We start from the raw sequence: 17845 nt of genomic DNA, 5'->3' as shown, positions 1-17845 counted from the left end.
AGAACTACAACATTATTTTACTCCCCAAGAGCTCCACAGGTGTTCTCGTGTCTTAATAAATTGCTGTAGATGTGACTGTAAACTAAAATCTTTTGCAAATAATTAAATGTTTGATTGATCAGAGAAACAGATTTTATGTCTATATGAGTGCACATAGTGAATCACTGCCCATTCTTTCACTGCTCTGCCTCAGTTCCTGTAGATTCAGTGGGAAACCTGCAGTGATTAATGCACTTCAGACTGTGTTCTGCAGTGTACAGCTGCTTGGAGGCTTAAGGTAGTGAAGGGGAGTGTATGTTTCTGTATTTCTGTATGCACTTCTGGCCACTTCTGCCTAGGCCTGTGGCCAGTCTCTACATTCTAAGTTACCGTGGCAATGAAGAGCTATGGGGAGGATGGAACGCAGCTCAGGGCCGTCCCGAGTGCACTCCTGAAAGGACCCGAAAAGCTCTGGCACCCACCATGGGGATATACCACCCCTGTCCCAGGCACTATACTGTGCTGTTGTGTTGTATGCTGAGAGGCCTAATTACTGATGTAACATCCGTGTGTGACCACAGACAGAGCCTCCATGCTTGTGAGATGTGACCTTATGATGTGCGATGCTTAGAAACTACTATCAAGACTGAGACAACTTAGTGAGTCTTTGGAGAATGCCTCTGCATGCTGTGTATTGGGTGTTTCCCTGGTGTATATTGTACTAAATTCTGTTACAGTGGGAAAATGTCCTCTGGCCTTATGATTTCCTGTCTACCTCATGTGCCTGCTTTGAGTGGTTCTTATCAATTCAATGATTATTTGGCATTCTGTATGGTGGTTAGAATTTCTTCTGGATTCTGATAAGTTGTCATTTATTGAAACTAGGCTTGGGGCTGCTGGATGGCTCGTTCGGTTAAGGCAACACGCTGAGGTGCATGGATGAGCCTCACGGCCTCAGGTCGAATTTGGACCGTGCCAGTGCCAACTGTGGCCGGTAGCTCCACAGGGCGAGGCACGATTGGTGCCTGTGCTGCCCAGGGTACGGGAGGGTTCAGACAGACAGGGATCTGCGTTTCATTGCTCTCTAGCGACCCCCCTTGGGTGCTCATATGACTGCATGTCAGAGCCGCTTGTGAAAGGTCTTCCTCCGGCATGAAAATCAGCTTTTCTGTCCTATTCCATTACAAAATATATATGCTCACAACCTGAAATGTGGTAAATGTTTCTTTTTCTCATTCAAGCAGAGTAAAATAATCCATGAATGTGTAGGCTTGTTGTCGTACGAAAGCAGTATTTTTATTTATTTTTTAAAGCAAAGCCTTAAGATTAAACATAAGGTCATGTCTTACTTGATGACATATTTCATGACATCAGTTTACATTCTGTGTTCTGCATTTACCTCAAAGCTTGTATTTTACGAAAGACACCAAACACCAAAACATTAGATATTTTATTTACTGAAGTATAATAATTGCAAATACAGGTATGCTGTCAAAAACAAAACAACACAAAATGTTTTAATACAAATAATGTACAATACTGAACCAGTTTCTGCAGTAGCACAATAAACATACACAATAAATAAATACTTTATATTACAGTATTATTCAGCAAAACAAAGGAAAATAAATGCAATGCTATGATCCTGATCATGCTGTGATCTGGTCTCTCTGCTGTATTTGGCCACAGATTTTCATGCACATCCCGTCTGATGCCTTTATTTCCACGGCAGTGCTGGTTGACTCTTTCTGAGTGCCTTACCCAGTCCTGGCACTGCTGGGCTGTGATGTCATCACAGGGGTCATCATTCTGCTGGGATGCACAGATAGACCTCATTCTGCTGAGTGTTGCTGTTTGTTGCAGCTCCAGCAGCACCAGAGAGACACTGCAGGGCCATTAGCCTGGAGCCACCGGTCCTTAATGTCTCTTTAATCCCAGAACATCTCCTGGTGGAGAGGCAGTGATGGGACTGCTCCCTGCCGCCGCCTGCTGTTGTTTTTGGTGGAGTGGGTGTTAACTCATCCCCCCCCCCCCCCCCCCGGTATCTTTCCTTCTGAGCCAAATCCACCAGCCCCCCTTCTCTGCTTCCTTGGCCAGTCCTCTAGCTGGCCTCCTCAGCCTTGCTCCAGTCATACCCGTGTTCTCCAGAAGGTGAAGCACTGACTGGCGGATGAAACCCCAGAGTCCCAACTCCACTGGATATACTGTTGCTCTCCAACCGGCCTCCTTACACTCCTTACACTCTCACACTCTGCTGCCAGGTCGGAGTACTTCAGCCGTTTCTGCTCATAGGCTGCTTCTGCCCCCTCCTCCCATGGAAGGGTGAGCTCCATAAGGAGCACCACCTTCGCCCGAGTAGACCACGTCTCCATATAAGGAGCACCACCTTCGCCCAAGTAGACCACATCTCCATATAAGGAGCACCACCTTCGCCCGAGTGGACCACGTCTCCATATAAGGAGCACCACCTTCGCCCGAGTAGACCACATCTCCATATAAGGAGCTCCACCTTCACCCGAGAAGACCACGTCTCCATATAAGGAGCACCACCTTTGCCCGAGTAGACCACGTCTCCATGTTAGGCCACAGGGACACTGTGCTGATCTCATTTGGGAAATGGAGCTGTGGATTGAGATCTACACGCATGCTCCACCCTTTACCTGGAACCAGGACTCTACTCCCACCTTTGTGTCCTACGTTCCCCTCCTCCTCTGCTTGCCTCACAAAGTGGGTTTGGTGCTCTTTCACAGGAGAGGCGTCTCTGTTTGGCTGCTGTCTGCTGGTCGTCAGTATTTCCGGAAGCTTCTGCAGCAGCTGGTCATGCCACCCTCACTTTCCCACGCTGTCCATCCTCCCAGACCACCTGAGCAATCTGCTATAACCTGCTACCTCTCCTGCGCCATCCATGGTGGGATGACCCAGAGTCTTCTGTGCCCCTCTGTTTCCCTGATGGGGGGTTGTATCCCTCTGTTTCCCTGCTGGGGGGTTCTCTTGTGGCTTACAGGTGCAGAAGCAGCAGTAATCAGCTTCATTACTGGATTGCTAACCCCTGACTGGGGAATATAAGACTGTTTGCTGATGGTTTCTCTCTTTTCTCTTTGCCACCTCGTCACTGATCTCGTTGTGCTCACACCTGCACACATTCACACTGCATTTCCATTACACTTCACAACTCATATGTACTGCCTATGTCAGACATATATCAGGTCTTTTGTTTATAATAAATTGGTGGTATCTTGTACTCGTGTTGTCTCCATTTTGTATGAATTATGGCCGATCATTCGTTACAGAGGCCTGAAGGAGAGCAGCCTGCTCACACGGACGCCAGTCATACACCTTCCACCTCCAGTCCCAAAATAATTCCTCTATTGGCTTTAGGAAAGGGGAGCGGGAAAAGCATCAATCTGAACTCTGGGGATCTGCTGCAGACCAGAGCATTGTGGTACTGACGTCGGCCAAAACATCGCCTGAGCATTTGGCTCAGCTCCTCAAAATGGCAGCACGCATTGTTATGTTTGCTCCGCACTGTCCCGGCGCATCGCCCATAGCTCTCTGCCCAATCAGGTTCTGGCCACGGCACTGATGTTCGCCAAGGCTGAACCTGCTTCATCAACATAAAGGATCTCATGCTGCTTAGCTCCGGCATTAATCACCATCAATCTCCGAAATAAAGGCACAAGAGCATTACTGAGACAGTAGAAACAGACCAATGCTTGGGTTTTAATGTATAAATTATATAAAATGCATATTTTAATTACTAGTTAAATATACATTATTGACTGTAGCCTTACAGTAAGCACAGTCTATAATTTGTTTTACAAGTGTCTCGGTATGCTGCGACCCTGAGACATCCTACCCTCGCATCTACGATACCATTTGTTCACTTTAAAAGGGAGTTGTCATCTCTGGAGACACACCTGCTTGTCTGCATTTACAATATATCAGTCTGGTGTTTCTCATGGAATAGCCTACAACTGATAGCTTCTAATGATCAATGAGTTTATGACTGTGGTGGGGTGGGCGTGGTTTGAGCGTCGGCTGCAGAGAGAGAGAGAGTGTGAGAGGAGCGGCTCTCGGATCCTTCGTCACAACTGTCAGCTGGAGGTAATCAGCGCCGATAATTGTTAATTGTTTTATTGCGCTGATTGCCTCTGATTGCTTTCAACAGTGAGCCTGGGGTTTTTAAAAGCCAGACCGGAAGCCGGAGGGAGAGGAATCGCCAATGACAAGACGGCTACGGAACTGTAATACGCAGTCTGAAACAGTGTCTGTAAAACCGTCTCTGACAATAAAATAGCACGGAAGTGCGGGTTACGGAAACAGTCAGTCTCCCGTGAGTGTGTTTTATCTGAGAGGGGTGGCACTCACTTGCCACAGTGGTGGCCCGTGCGGGGGGGGCAGCAGCAGAGTAAAACACATTACACCGAGGAGACAAACATGGACCACAGCCAGGAGCCAGGGGAAACGGCACAACCGGTGGTAGCGCTGGCGAGGATGCTGGAGGGGATGGCGGCGATGCAGGAGAGGCAGGCGGCGATGCACGCCGAACAACTGGAGGCTCTGCGGGCACAGACCTCCCTCCAAACCCAGGCTCTACTGCAGCTGGCGGCTGCGGGAGAAACCAGCTCCCGAGAGCGACAGACCGGACCCCCCGTAGCTCTCCATCTGCCCAAAATGACCCAAGAGGACGACGCGGAGGCTTTCCTCGAGGGGTTTGAGGTGGCAGCGAGGGCGAGTAAATGGCCGGAGGAAGAGTGGGTCGTCCGCCTCCTGCCCCTCTTAACTGGGGAGGCACAACAAGCGGCACACAGCCTACCCCCCCCAGCGCGGGCGGTTTACGCCAACCTAAAGAAGGCGGTCCTGGACCGCCTGGGATACAGCCCTGAAGAGCACCGGCGACGGTTCAGGGAGACGGCCCTGGCAGGAGCGGACCGACCGTTCGCCTACGCCCAGAGACTGCTGGACATGGCGCGTCGGTGGCTCCGACCGGAACTCCGGTCAGCCGACGGAGTGGTGGAGCTGGTGACCCTAGAACGTTTTATTGATGGCCTCCCGGGGGAGACGGCGAATTGGGTGAGGTGCCATCGCCCGACCGGGTTGGCGGCCGCCGTCAGCCTGGCGGAGGACCACCTGGCGCTCTACCCCCGTGGCCAGTTACAGCAGCAGCAGCAGCAGCAAGGACGGGCAGACCCGGCTCTGCGCAGGAGAGCCCTTCCTCGTTTCCATCCTTCCCCCCTTTCTTCCTCCCTTCCTCGTGCCCAAACCCCCTCATTTTCCCGTAACAACCCTTTTGTTCCTGTTTCCCCAGCCCCAGGCTCAGTGGCGGCGGGGTGCGACCCACAGAGAGCTCCTCAGACGCCCGGACCGGGGTGTTGGCGGTGCGGACAACCGGGTCACCTGCGCCGCGAGTGCCCGCTCATGGAGGTGGGGCAGGTGGTTCGTGTTGTCGGCCCGCCCACCTCCGCTCCCGACCCAGACGGAGCGTACTGTATTCCGGTAAGGATTCAAGGGAGTGAACACCAGGCGCTGTTGGACTCAGGGGCTATGCAGACCATGATTCGACAAAGACACAGGGAGAAGATGTTCAAAACAGTCCACATTTATTCCACGAGGGTTTGGCAAGATGGTAAAGCCAAATGAGCAGATGTTAACCCTGTCATGACGGAAGCTGCCTGGTGTGGGTGGGGATGGCAGATTTAACCTGTGCGCAGTGATTACCTCACTACGCACAGGTGCAGCCACTCCTGTTCCTGGGTCCAATTAGCCTGGCCAATTATCTAATTCTTCACCAATTATCCAATTGGCCAGGTCTAATTAGCTCGACCCAGGGCAGGTGTGGCTGCTTAAACCAGCCATCCCCACACCACAATGACTATTTAATTATTCATGTCTAATGTGAATATTTTTGATTAAACTCATTTTAATCACACCGAAGTCTCCCGAGTAGAAATCTCACTCCTGGATTAGATGCACCATCGCTATTTAAATATACGCTTTCGTGTCGCTGAAAAGCAGATAATGATTGACCACATTCAAACATTGAGTCATAACTGTGGACATTTAAATCCCAGATGTAGTTGTACACCAAGGAATCATAATTCCTCAGGAAATTATGCAGCAATGAGACATGTCAAAATCTGAATAGGTTTAATAAAATGAGACAAAAAAACACTTATGCCAATAGATGTTTCTTTAATCAAACATCCAAAATAAATACAATCAAGACTATCACATTTATTCAGCCTGTAATGGTGAAATCCACTGGCCATGGCAAATTCTGCCCAATAGCAGCTGAAGCCCTCATTCTTTTCCAAGATCCTGATGATGACCTTTAAAACAGAAAACACAAGTCACTAGTCCCCTTCACACATCACTCCTATTGTTTATCATGCAACCAATATCAGTGAGCGATAACTCAGCATTCACATCTTATCTCTTGAAGTATGACATCAAAGAGGTCGTCCATCATGTTGAATTCACCTCTGTCAATTTTTTCTTCAGAACCCCAGTTACAAGTGCTTTACATTTAGATAATATTAAAGAAAATTGTAAAGCTTTGCAAGAACAGAGTAAAACAAACGTCAGATTAATTTACCCGATTAATTTACCTGACTCTACACAGAGTTTTTGGTGATTTGCTTTGATAGTGGGGGAGGTAGGTATCTGCTCTAACAAGGGGATTGTCTCAGCTAACATGCAGGAAGCAGTCAGGTAGAAGCAAACTGCAAACATAGAATGCATATCAGGCCAGTGCTATATGTACCACAATTAAACCATCAGTGAAAGCCCAGGATATACTGGTATATTTATAAATCAATGACAAACTATGTTCTGCAGCATATCCACCAATTTACCCACCCAGATATAATTTCTGATTAACAATGTTGTACATTTTCAGCTCTCATAAAATGCCAATAGTACAGATTCTGATGTAGTCAGCTGAAAGGAACTTCTTAGCTTACAAAGGAGATGGTACAGTAGAATGGGCACATCCAATTTGTTCAGGTGCAGGGCATAAACAAGATGTAGAGTTAAAAAAATGTCTGATGATTGAACAGACTAGGCAGAATTCGTGTCATTTCAAACAGATTGGAATATGGGTTTAACATCAGCATGCCTTTGGAGCTGAGACGCGCAAGTGAGTACGTTTTACATGGTCGGTGAAAATAGCGTGGATGTGTGTTATTCAACCAATAATTTCAACAGAAACAATTACACTCTAGACATTTGACATGTAAACAGTAAAATAACACATACAAATGCAACATTACAAACTTGCACCAGCAGGCCTTATCTGATAGAAGAACAATAATCACATTATCAGAACAGACAGAACAGACATTGCCACAGGAATACCTAACACAAACGCAATTTTCCCCCATGTGGAATAAGCCGGCATTTTGGAAAAACAGAGTTGCGCGATCTCTAATAAAAATGATTAAAAGGCTTACAGGCTCGTCACGTAACAGAAATAATATAAAATGACATCAACACAACAATCCTATAATGTAATTACAGTATCTCATTTTGCAGTAAATTACTGACTTATCAATGTTCAGTCCAAAAACTCGCATTGGCATTTTTAATCTTGGCCTTACAATCCTTCCAGCTTCTCCCATTGTTATGCCTGGATTTATGACATGGTCAATCACTGTGGCTATAAATTCATTTGATACAGCAGGATTCCTGCTACCTGCTTAACCACAACCTCAGCCACAGCCACGACCCATACATCAGTACCAACAGCATTGGGCTGCTCCATGTTGTCAGACACTGCTGAATGTAGTGCTGTAAAACTGCCTTTTATGTTAGGATTACCAATCGTGCTGCAATGCGACTCACATGGGCAATGTTGCTGGACGAGACAGGATTGCAAACATGTTGCCTTTATTTTACAATCTGCATGTCTAGCAATAATAATTTGGATGTCTTAATATGAAGTGACTGTATTGTGAAAACTGAGTGTGATTTAGAGTTTTGTACTTTGTGTAGGTACAGCAATTTGTGTCTTAAGGTAAGAATTTTGCCGGTTGTTGGTTTAGCTCATTGCATTGAGTCAAAGCAGTCATAACATACTGTAATGCATTTGCAGATATTAGAAATGCATATGAAAAAATGAGAAAAACTGTAGGGTCTCAGGAACAGCTCAGAGACTGGATGTCATGCAAACCACACTTCTGTCTTGATTTTGGCTTAGTGGTCTAATCCATTCAACTGATGTGCAGCAGGTCCAGGTTCAAACCTGCAGGAAAATTATTTCTTTGAGAGGTAACAGAAACATAACTGCTCAATAGGCAAGCAGTGACTTTTCAAAATGTATTGAGTTGTGGCTACACTACAGTAACAGAAGCAAGCATTCATCAGACACTACACAACTTTCCTTATAATGGATTTTATTTCGACAACTGTAGATGAATTTCATTGCTTCATCTGTGTAGATTTCAGCCCCATTCTGATAAACTCACATTGAGCCCAAATGAAATAAGTACTACTGTGTCACAGGAGTTCAATACATCATACAATAATAAATCATAACAGCAAAGCATTTGATATTTTTATCATTCAAATCACTGAAGATTATTGTCTAAAAATACAGAAAATTACAGTAATAGGTTCAAACAAAACAACCATGACAAAAATAAATAAGGAAACTCAACCCATCATTGTTTACAGTAATGAAAGGAAATAAGTACTGTCATGGTTCTGGGGTGTAGTGGCCTTGTGCTGCCACTAGAGGGCACCTGGCCTTTGAGAAATTCTTAATGTGTTCCAGGTGTCTGATTTCTCAATTATTTTCACCTGGGGAGGTGCCTTTATAAGCACTGCCAGAACACCCATCTGCGCTTCTGTGTAAAACCTCATTATCACAAAGCCGGTACGACATTGGTATAGGTGCTCGTTGGACGAGTTACAGAATTGTGTTGTGGGTTGGTTCTGTGTCCTGGGTTAAGGCGATTCAGTCTCTTAGCGCTGTGTGCGCATTCTGACGCCTTAAGAGTATTCATACTTTTCTTTTGAGCTCGTGTGAGCCGGTGGGTATTGGGACGTTGTCCCTGGTGTGTATTTTGTTTGCGTTTTTCTGAGCTGCGTCTCAGGTTTTTCTTTCGCTGAGTAAGTTTTGCGACTCAGTTGTCTATTTTCTTTGTAGACCAGTTTTGGGTTTGGTACCAGAGCCTCGCCTCTGTACCACTGGTCCTCTTCTTTTTTCGCCCTGGTTTTTACGGGTCGCTTTGGTTTCACAAGCCAGTTTTACGGCTGGACAAGGTGGTCCTTCGGAGTGGCTTTTTACTCCGTGTTTTTGGTTCTTGTTTTTGATCCTTTGTGTGCGGGAGCTACTCTCCCTAGGATCTTATTTGTTTGGTGATTTACTTGTGGGTGTTCCCTTTCCCTTTCCCTTTGTCCTTCGGGACTTTGTGGCTAAACGCTTCCGGTAGCGTTAGCTTTTCGTTCCCCTATATTAGTCGCTTCTGGTTCTCCAACACCCCCACACCATTATAAGTACACTGCAGTGACCATTCTGGATTCTCCCTATCAGCTGCATTTGCCCACAGAAATTTGCACATTAGAACTCAAATGAAAGCATGAAAATGAATGAAAGCAACTGTAAAAACTAGCAAAATGCACATTTAAGTGGAGGAGTGCCACTGGCTTCTTTTATACAAAGATACAGATACAGGAGACAGAATTATTTCTTCAAAAACATTTTACCCTGCCATCTTTTGCCATTATTACACTCAATGTTATATTAATGTTTTAATAATAAAAAGTTCATAAACACACCTTGAACATTTGCAATATGAATGTATTCAAATGTAATAAGAAATATAATCATATTTAGATAGGATGTGATAAACCTGAACCTGCTAAAAGATCATACTCTTATGTACAGGGTTTAAGCTGTACTGAGGTTAATATTGGGCACAGCTGAAATTGCTCTGGTAAGGCATTGGTCAAGGAAGATTGCACGTGTGTCAACGTGTGTGTGTGTGTGTGTGTGTGTGTGTGTGTGTATGTGTGTGTGATTGGGTGAGAGTGTGTTTGTGTGTGTGTATTTCTGAATGTGTGTGTGTGCATATGTTTGTGAGAGTGACTGCGGATGTGAGTATATGTGTGCAAGTGCATGCGTATGTGTGTGTGCATGTGTGTGAGTATGTGTGTGTGCACGCATGTATGTGTGTATGTCTGTGTGTCTCCACACGGGTGCATGTGTGTATGGGTAAGAGAATTTGTTTGTGTGCGTTTATAAGTGTGTCTGTGTGTGTGTGTGTGCATTTGTGAATGAATGTGTGCATCTGTTTGAGTGAATTACTGTGGATGTGAGAGTGTGTGTGCAATTGAGAATGAGTGTATGTATGTGTATGTATGTGTGTGTGGGTGTGTGAGAGTGCCTTTGGGAATGTGTGTGTGTGGGTATGAGAATGTTTGTGTAGACATGTGTATATGGTGTGTGCACGCATGTATGTGTGTCTGTGTGAGTGCGTATGTGTGAGTGCATGATTGTGTGTGTGCACGTGTGTGTATGGGCAAGAGAAAGTGTGTGTATTTATACATGTGTGTGCATGCGTAAGGGAATGAGAATGTGTGTGTGTGTGTGTGTGCGTGAGTGCATGAGTTTATGTGTGTGTGTGCGTGCGTTTGTGTGAATGTGTGTGTGACTGTGGACATGAGTGTGAGTGTGAGAGAGAGAGGGTTTGTGTGTGAGTGACTGAGTATGAGAGAGAGAGAGTGTGTGTGTGTGTGTGTGTGCATACAGTTATGAGCGCATGTACGTATGCATGCATGTGTGTGTGTGCGTGAGAGTGCACTGGTGAATGTGTGCGAGAGATTGTGTGTGTCCATGTGTGTGGGTGTGGGTGTGTGTGTGTGATAGTGATTGGGTGTGAGAGAGTGTGTATGTGTATGTGTGTGTGTGTGTGTGTGTGTGCACGAGTGTGTGCGTAGGTGTGTGAGTGCGTGTGCATGAGAGTGAGTGTGAGAGAAAGGGTGTGTGTAAGAGTATGTGTGTGTGTGATGGAGTGTATGTCAGAGAGAGTGTGTGTGTGTGTGTGTGTCTCTACTTTAGTGAGCAAAGGGATACTGAGGAGTCACACACTATAAATCCAGCACAGACAGGTGTGTGTTTAGTGAAGTGTGTGTGTGTGTGTGTGTGTGTGTGTGTATCTGAGTAGGTGAGTGTGTGACTGAGTGTGTGTGTGTATGTGTATATGAGTGTGTGTTGTGTGTAAGTGTGAGTGGGTACATAGATAGATTATTGTCATTGCACAGTGTACAACGAAAATGAACTAATATGAATGTGGTGTGTGTGTGTGTGTGTGTGTGTGTGAGAGTGTCTCTACTCCAGTTGGCAGAGGGACACTGAGGAGGAGCCCCACACTCCAAATCCAGCACAGAGGGGTGCGTGTTGAGTGAAGTGTGTGTGGAATCTGTGCAGGAGGGTCAGTGTGTCAGAGTCAGAGACGCTGTAGAAGGACAGAGTGCCAGCCGGACGGTCCGCACACACTCCTCCTACCCTGTACACACACACTCCTCTACCATCATCATCATCACACACTCCTGCTCTGCGGTAGGGGGAGGTGAGGGCAGGTATGTGTGTTTTGTTATTATTGTGCCAGACAGAGAAACTGAGTTTATCAGAGTAACTGTGTTTAAAGCACCTCAGACTCCAGGAATTTTTATTCCATCCAAACCCACAGTCAGAACCCCATCCTTTCTTGCTGATTTCTTTATATGTCACTGCTATAAAAACCTGTCCCCTCTCAGACACACTGAACTCAGCCTCCTGCTAAACCTGGCCTCTCTCTCCCAAGTGTGTGTCACCTTCCTGTTCCCCTTAGACAGATACAGCTCTCTGTGCGCTGTGTTTGTATCCAGTGTGTGCTGACAGCCGTCTGCACACCAGAGACATTAATGAGATTAATTATCATTATTAATATTCACCTCATTATGTGTGTGAGAGAAAGGACTGTCAAGTACCTCTGTGTGTGTGTTTGTGTACGTGTGTGTTTCTGTTTGTGTGTTTATGCGTGTAAGAGAGAAATCTCTCTCACTCACACACACACACACAGCAGAGTGTGTAAAGTGTGGAAAGTGTTCTGTGTCGATACACACTCACATTTCCTGGGTCCTGGTTTGGGCCTGTTCTCTCTTCCATGGTCCACACTGTAAGAATAGCAGAAGAGAATTTTGAATTTTTACAATCCTTTATTTCCACTCTCAACACACCAATGGAATCTCGTAAATAAAACAAAGACACAATAGAACACAAAACCACGATCATATGAAAAATACACAAATCTGTCACAAAGGAAACTTATTCCATTCCCTCACCCTATTCCATGTGCAAAAATAGCTCCCACCCCTCCACTGAACATAAAACATCCTTATAACACACACACTCTGAAACACACTCAGGCTCTCCATTGCTTTGTAATACTGAAACTCCACCATCACTGTGTCCCTGATCAAACCCCTAACTGCAACAACCACATCTTATTTACTGCAGTGATCCCGTGCAGCACCTTCCACTGGAGAACCCGAACCCTCTTGGGTAACGCTGGTTTGAACAGTGCCCTCCATGCCCCCCCAACTCCTTTTGTGTGTGTGTGTGTGTGTGTGTGTGTGTGAGAGAGAGGTGCAGTGTGTAAACTCTCTGTACGTACAGCAGTGTGAGTGTGTCCAGTTTAGCAGCAGACAGCGCACTCACTCCTGAGTCTCCTGGGTGATTGTATCTCAGGTCCAGCTCTCTCAGGTGTGTGTGTGTGTGTGCGTGTGTGAGGTGCAGTGTGGAAACTCTCTGTACTTACAGCAGTGTGAGTGTGTCCAGTTTAGCAGCAGACAGCGCTCTCACTCCTGAGTCTCCTGGGTGATTGTATCTCAGGTCCAGCTCTCTCAGGTGTGTGTGTGTGCGTGTGTGTGTGTGAGGTGCAGTGTGGAAACTCTCTGTACTTACAGCAGTGTGAGTGTGTCCAGTTTAGCAGCAGACAGCGCTCTCACTCCTGAGTCTCCTGGGTGATTGTATCTCAGGTCGAGCTCTCTCAGGTGTGTGTGTGTGTGTGTGTGTGTGTGCGTGTGTGAGGTGCAGTGTGGAAACTCTCTGTACTTACAGCAGTGTGAGTGTGTCCAGTTTAGCAGCAGACAGCGCTCTCACTTCTGAGTCTCCTGGGTGATTGTATCTCAGGTCCAGCTCTCTCAGGTGTGAGGGGTATGAACACAGAGCTGAAGCCAGAGAATCACAGCCTCTCTGTGTGACTCTACAGCCTGACAGCCTGCAGAGAGAAGGACACACACACCTTACACACATTAATATAAACTAACAGGGCTGTGTGTCAAACACATATTACATTACATTACATTACAGGCATTTAGCAGGCGCTCTTATCCAGAGCGACGTACAACAAGTGCATCAGTTCAAGGTGCAGAGGCGCAAAAGAAAAACACTAGAGTGAAGTAAAGATCGTAGTGCCAGAAGTGACCACATAGATCAGGACTCCAACCCTGTAGGGTAACCTGTTCAGCAAACAAACAAACAATCCTGCCAAGTACAAACTAGCTCTGAAATCACATTTGCCTAATCAGAATCAGACAAAAACAATCCTGCCAAAATAAAAACTAACGTGATCGCATTAGCCTAACTAGGTACATTGAGCTAAACTATAGGCTAGGGAGGGGTGGAGAGAGGTGCAGCCTGAAGAGATGAGTCTTTAGTCTGCGTTTGAAGGTAGTCAGATTTTCTGCTGTTCTGACCGCCACGGGGAGGTTATTCCACCAGCGAGGGGCCAGGACAGACAGCAGACGGGAGCGGGATGTACAGACACGAAGAGGGGGAGGTGCCAAGCGTCCAGAGGTGGCAGAACGGAGAGGTCTGGCTGGTGTGTAGGGTCTGATGATCCTCTGGATGTATCCTAGTGCTGACCCCTTAGCTGCCTGGTATGAAAGCACCAAAGTCTTAAATTTGATGCGAGCCATAACAGGCAGCCAGTGGAGGTCAGTGAGCACGGGGGTGACATGGGAATGTCTGGGGAGGTTGTAGACCAGACGCGCTGCAGCATTCTGGATGAGCTGCAGGGGTCTGATGGGGGATGCTGGCAGACCAGCCAGCAGCAAGTTGCAGTAGTCCAGGCGGGACAGGACCATCGCTTGAACCAGGGGCTGGGTTGCGTAGGTGGTGAGGAAGGGGCACACATATAAGTGTGTTACACACTTTACAGCACATTAATATAAACCAACAGGGCTATGTGTATCAAACACATAGCAGTATGTTACACACCTTACACACATTAATATAAACTAACAGGGCTGAGTGTGTCAAACACATAGCAGTGTGTTACACACCTTCTACAGCCATTTATAAAATAAAATGGATGTGGAATTAGTCATTATCAAACTAATTTGAGTTTACACCCCACTAAAGTTCAGGAAACAGGACTAATTCATTTTATTAATTTTATTCATTCATGTGTATAGAGTCTTATTCTTCCAAGAGGAAGAACAGGGACATGCTCTTTCAGTTCTGTAGAGTGTCTGTTTTCACATTAGAAACATTAACATCAGTGTTGTATTTAGTCATACTGTAGCCCGCATTTATTGAAGGGGTGTGTGTTTGTACTCACCCCAGTCTCTGCAGTTTACAGTGTGGGTCCTCCAGTCCAGCAGAGAGCGCTGTCACTCCTGAATCCTGCAGCTCGTTGTCTCTGAGCTCCATATCTCTCAGCTCTGAGTGAGGAGAACGCAGGACTGAGGCCAGAACATAACAGCAGCCCTCTGTGAGATTACACCAACCCAGCCTGTGGAGAGACCGCACGCACACACACACACACACACACACACACACGCACACGCGCACAAATTCACAGCTGTGACGCTGTGCACTTTGGCAGTTGATATATATGCACCTACGCACATTGTTGAGGAAGCTACTTTGAAAGCATAGCTTTGCAAGCTACCAATTACTTCGCACTGGAAGAAATTGAACTACAGCAAAGCTACCCTAGGGCGAAATCTAGTTTGGTTAACTAAAGCCACTTAGAAAAAGTAGTTCAAACTACTTTGTAAAACAATGATCAAATTGACAATGTACATGTGTTACGACTCTCGGGTGTCTAGGGGCAGGAGGGAGTACGTAACATATTTATGTGATATAAAATGACTGAACTACCGCCCGGTATCTCTCCTCCCTTTCCTATCCAAAACACTTGAACGTGCTGCATCTAACCAGCTCTCTGCTTTCTTCTCTGAGAACAACCTGCTTGATCCCCACAAGTCTGGCTTCAGGCCTGGCCACTCGACTGAGACTGCACTCCTCTCGGTCAGTGAGTCACTCCATGCCGCACGAGCAGCCTCCCTCTCCTCTGTCCTGATTCTTCTAGACCTCTCCGCTGCATTTGACACTGTGGACCACTCTACCCTCCTGTCCTCCCTGGCAGCAACAGGGATCCACGGCACAGTCCTTGACTGGATTGAGTCCTACCTCTCTGACCGCTCCTTCCAGGTTGCCTGGGCGGGTAAGGTATCACCACCCCGTCCCCTCACCACCGGAGTTCCCCAGGGCTCAGTCCTTGGTCCCCTTCTCTTCTCCATGTACACCAGATCCCTTGGCCCTGTAATATCTGCCCATGGCTTGTCCTATCATTCCTATGCCGACGACACGCAACTCTTTCTCTCCTTCTCCCCATTGGACACACAGGTCCCTGCCCGCATCTCCGCCTGCCTGAGGGACATACAGAGCTGGATGGACAATCACCACCTGAAGCTCAACCCGGGAAAGACGGAGCTAATCTTTATTCCTGCTCTAACCTCTCCCCTCCTCGACTTTTCCATTTCCTTAGGGGACACCGTAGTGACATCATCACCCTGCGCCAAGAATCTCGGAGTGATGATGGACAACAGGCTGTCCCTCTCCAACAACATTGCAGCAGTAACCCGGGCATGCAGATTTTTCCTATACAACATCCGCAGAATCCGCCCCTTTCTCACCACCTACTCAACCCAGCTCCTGGTCCAAGCAATGGTTCTATCCCGCCTGGACTACTGCAACTCTCTTCTGGCTGGACTACCGGCATCTGCCACCAGACCCCTGCAGCTCATTCAGAATACTGCGGCTCGTCTGGTCTTCAACCTCCCCAGACACTCCCACGTAACTCCCCTGCTCACTACCCTCCACTGGCTGCCTGTTATCGCTCGCATCAAATTCAAAACATTGGTCCTAGCATACCAGGCAGTCAAGGGATCAGCCCCAGCATACCTTCACAAGATATTCAAACCCTACATGCCAGCCAGATCCCTCCGTTCTGCTACCTCAGGACGCCTAGCACCTCCCCCTCTTCGCACCTGCACTTCCAGAACACGTCTCCTGTCTGTTCTGGCCCCACAATGGTGGAATGACCTCCCTGTGGAGGTCAGAACAGCTGAGACTGTGACCCACTTCAAACGACGACTGAAGACCCACCTCTTCAGGCTGCACCTCTCCCCATCCCTCCCTTCCCCCCTGTAAATGACTAAACTTAGGGTTGTAACTAGGCAGCTGTTTCATAGGTGACTTAGTTGATGCGCCTGTCTTAACGACTACTTGTATTTTTATTTATTTTTTATTTTTTCCATAGATTGCGTTGTTGCCGTTCTCGTTGTTAGTGTTAATCAGTTTAACTATCAGAGTCCAAGTTGAACTATGCGGTTGTTCCCTGTACTTGGACCGGTACTTCTCTCTAGGGGTTTCGTCATACTTGTTCCTGGTTATGGTTATACACTTTGTTGTACGTCGCTCTGGATAAGAGCGTCTGCCAAATGCCTGTAATGTAATGTAATGTAATGTAATGTAATGGGTGGAAAGGTGTTAGGAAACGTTTAGTGGAAATAATCACGACAGACAAGGTTGCAGGTGCTATTAAAGGTGTTATGAGTGCAAGTGAACTGCTATTTACATTTTTACAAGTTTTTACACAAAACCAAGCCACAACTAGGTCACAAGGCCAAGGGACATGGGTGTCGCCAAATAACTGAAATAAACAAAACCAAACAGAGCTAGAAAGAAAGATAATCTGACTAACTAACTAAACACAACAAAAGACTGCCTATCTAACTACTCTTACAAACAAAATACACGGTTGGCAACCACCCTTTCCTAATGTGTCTATACAAGTTCCTCCGGCGTGTAGCACCGGTGTATAGAGGCCTCTGTCTTACCTGCCCCAGGGCCTGGACCACACACAAACAACCACACATACACACAAGCAGGGGAACAATTACACACACAGGTCTCTAAATCTCTAGTTTAGTGCAAATAGAAATATCACATTTCAGAAACAAATGACCTCAGTTTTCTACATACATCAGTCTATATCTGTACACATTCATATCATGAATAAACAAGATGTTAATATTGTGTTATTTCAGACAGTCCCAATTGCAAACGAATGTAGCGGTTGAAATAGTTAAAGGGGATAACACAGCCTCATTTATGCTTGGCTTTGTTTCTGCTTAATTTTACTTCACAGGGCCACTCCAGTTTTGTGACCCACTTGGACTGGTCTGCTGACAGCCAGTACATCGTCACCAACTCAGGAGACTACGAGATCTTATTCTGTGAGCCTTTTTCTTAGAGAGTCGCAGTCTGGTCAGAGAGCCGGTCACAGTCCGCACACTGCTGCCCACGCCCCCGTTCTTTCCCCACTCCACAGGGGAAGCCGCGAGTGGCAAACACCTGACCACTGCAGACACTGTGCGGAACCTGGAGTGGGCCACCTCCACCTGCGTGCTGAGCTTTGTGTGTTCGGTGAGTGGCTGCTCACCCCTGGGGCTGCTTTAGTGTGTTCGGTGAGTGGCTGCTCACCCCTGGGGCTGCTTTACTGTGTTCGGTGAGTGGGTGCTCACC

The sequence above is a fragment of the Anguilla anguilla genome, chromosome 12 (assembly GCF_013347855.1).
Source record: "Anguilla anguilla isolate fAngAng1 chromosome 12, fAngAng1.pri, whole genome shotgun sequence".
In the NCBI taxonomy this organism is placed as follows: Eukaryota; Metazoa; Chordata; class Actinopteri; order Anguilliformes; family Anguillidae; genus Anguilla; species Anguilla anguilla.
This window is presented reverse-complemented; position numbering follows the sequence as displayed.